The sequence below is a fragment of the Phocoena sinus genome, unplaced genomic scaffold, assembly GCF_008692025.1.
Source record: "Phocoena sinus isolate mPhoSin1 unplaced genomic scaffold, mPhoSin1.pri scaffold_67_arrow_ctg1, whole genome shotgun sequence".
NCBI lineage: Eukaryota > Metazoa > Chordata > Mammalia > Artiodactyla > Phocoenidae > Phocoena > Phocoena sinus.
In genome coordinates this window covers 1-3,271 of record NW_022605687.1, presented here as the reverse complement: position 1 = coordinate 3,271, position 3,271 = coordinate 1, and the positions used below count along the sequence as shown (strand labels likewise).

General features: G+C 42.2%; 1 long non-coding RNA gene across 1 annotated transcript; it reads right to left on the bottom strand.

Annotated features, from left to right (window-relative positions):
* Nucleotides 1-1,156: 1,156 nt before the first annotated feature.
* On the bottom strand, nt 1,157-2,982 carry LOC116748335. Its single transcript, XR_004348259.1, has 3 exons — nt 2,287-2,982; nt 2,010-2,062; nt 1,157-1,238 (listed from the first exon to the last, which is right to left on the bottom strand). It is a non-coding gene; the product is annotated as an uncharacterized LOC116748335 (long non-coding RNA).
* Nucleotides 2,983-3,271: the final 289 nt, after the last annotated feature.

Genomic DNA, 3,271 nt, shown 5'->3' with positions numbered 1-3,271 from the left:
CCCTAACCAATACCCTAACACATACGCAGACCCTAAACCATTGTCCTACCATGATCTGAACCGTAAACCATCCCTGTGCCCTAACCCTAACTCTAAACCTAACCCTTTCCCAAAGCATTACACTAACCCGTCCACTAATCCTAACCCATACACTAACATGAACCCATCCCCTAACATATATGTTCTACTTAATTAGTTGTCGTACCCCAACCTGTATCCTAAACCTTCCCCATACCCTAACCCTAAACTTAACACTAACCCTTACCCGAAGCCTTACCCTAACACGTCATCTAACCCTAAACCGTACGCTAACACTAATACGTACCCTAACTGTTACGCTCACCCAAAAATGTTGTCGTACCTAACCTGTACACTAAACCATTCCCGTCCCCTAACCCAAATGCTAAAACTAACCCTTACACTAAACCTTACCCTAACCCTTCCCCTAACCCTAACCCGTACACTAACACTATCCCGTACTCTAATACATACGCTCACCCTAAACCTTACCCGTCCCCTGAGCCTAACCCTAAACCTAACCCTTACCCAAAGCCGAACCCTAACGCGTCCCCTATTCCTAACCAGTTCACTTACACTAAACCATACCCAAACACGTACGCTCCCCTAAACCATTGTCGTACCCTAACATGTACCCTAAACCATCCCCTTCCCCTAACCCTACCCCTAACACTTATGCGAAGACTTACCCTAACCCGTCCCCTATTCCTAGCCCATACGGTGACACTAACCATTACCGTAACACGTATGCTCACCCTAAACCGTTTTCGTACCCTAACCTTTACCCGAATCCGTCCCTGTCCATTAACCCTAACCCTAAACCTTACGTGAAGCCTTACCTTAACCTGTCTCCTAATGTTAATCCATACACTAACACTAATCCGTACCCTCACACCTATGCTCACCCTAAATTGTTGTAGTAATATAACCTGTACCTTAAACCATCCCCATCCCCAAACCCTAACCCTAACCCCAACCCAGAGCACTTCCTCTTATGGTTCTTTACCTTAGGGAAATGAAATCAAAAAGACACATCTATGCCAAAGTTTGGGATGGCTCCTTTTACAAGAACCTCGTCTATGATACAAGTTAAATATCCCAGAAAGTGAAATCTGGATAAAGAATTAGTGGTACTTACCTACAACTGAATATCACTCAGCAATGAAATCTATGTCTTCAGGTCCGAAGCAACATAATGAGTGGATTCAGGTATGATGATTCTAAGTGAAATAAGTCACACAGAAAAAGAAACATCATAAGATGTCACTAATACACGGAACTTAATCTTGGCTACACATGAACTGAATTACAAAACAGAACAGGGTCTCAAATTTAGAAAACCTACTTATGCTTGCTTAATGGGAAAGGTGGGTTGGGCTGCTGCATAAAACCAGAGACTGAAATTAGCACACATACCGTTCCTAAAACAAATATGTAATAGAATAGACCTACTCCTTGCTCAACGAAATGGACTTGACACCCCATATTCAAGACCTAGGAATATACCTGACTAGTAAGAATCTAAAAACCTATGGATTTATATGTCCCCGTAAGAGAATCAAGCGTGTGTACAGCAGCATAAACGCAGCAGTGAAAATCATCTAAATCCCATTATCAATATAAATTTCAAGAAAAACCACAATAACAGAGAAATACAGAACAATTCTTAAATATTTCAATCAGGGCTAGTGATGCAACCTGGATTCAGCACATCTACACCTAGAGCTGGGTGAGACATAAGGCAGAACACTTGGGCTCATTGGTTTGTTGAGGTTCGGTGAGCAAAAGCAGACCCTTTGAAGTCATACTGCATGGTACCTATTCCATGAGTCCCAACTGTCCAGGTTAAAGGGATTCTTCTTTCAGCTAAAAAATGCACGGGGAGCCCAGAATATTGTCCACTGTGTGATCTGGAAACGTTTTTAAAGGCATCTCAAATTTCATTCCCTTGTACTCGGGCTCGGCATTCCAGATGCTTTACTAACACTCACCCAACTAGGTGAGTCGGTGCCTTTAACCTCCTGTTTGGCCCAGTTTGCAATTTCTGCGGAAGATGAACAGGAATAGGGAGAACCAATGAGAAAGTAGCTGTAGATGTTTGGAAGGGCAAATTTAAGTCTCATTTCCCAACAGGAAGATGAATTAACCAAATGCTCAGCATACACTGCCGGAACCAGATTAGGGTCTGAAGCTATCTTGCGGTTTTGCGGTCAGCTCACAAGAAAGCGAGTTGGAGAAAGGAGCTCAGGGGCACTGTAATTCACAAACCTGCACAGTTATAAGTGACAGCAATCGTCCAAAATTATATTGAAGTAAGGCTGCGAAGAGGACTTGAAAGTGAGGCAGAATTGCAGGAAACCAATCTGGGAGGAAGACTGGAGTTGCATTTAAAACATAGGAAAACAGGCAGAACGAGGACAATGATGCACTTGGCAAAAAAAGCGCGTATGCTTTTTTCCTGAATATATTCAGGAAAAAACGCATACGTGCTTTTTGGCCAAATAAGCAAGCATGAAAAGGAAATCTGCACTACAATAAAGTCAAACTCCCCCCCCAGATCAAAAGGGCCATCTATAAAAAGTGTAAAATTCCAAAGCCAGGAAACACCACCAAGAAGAGGGAGCCTTGTTATGCCGATGGGCGGGACGTAAATTGCCAACAGCCATTCTGGAGACCTGTATGGTGTTTCCTGAAACATATAAGAAACAAAGCAACACAGCCTATGGTACTTCCACTTATGGTCCTATAGCTCAGGGAAATTAAAATCAAAAAGACACAGCCACCCCAAAGATTCAGATGGCTCTGTTTACAACAACATCCTCTACCGTACAAGTTACATATCCCAGAAAGCGAAAAATGGATAAAGAACTTGTGGTACTTACGTACAATGGAATATCACACAGCATTGAAATCTACGTCATCAGGCCCGTAGCGGTGTAGTGAGTGGATTCAGGTACAATGATACTACGTGAAATAAGTCACACAGAAAAAGAAACATCATAAGATATCAGTAATACACGGAATGTAAACTTGGCTACACATGAACTGAATTACAAAACAGAACAGGGTCTCAAATTTAGAAAACAAACTTATGCTTGCTTAAGGGGAAAGGTGAGTTGGGGTGCTGCATAAAACCAGAGATTGAAATTAGCACAGATACCTTTCCATAAGCCAAATATGTAATACACAAGTCTTACTCCTTGCTCAATGAAATAGACTCAACAACCCATATTCAACGCCTAGAAATATACCT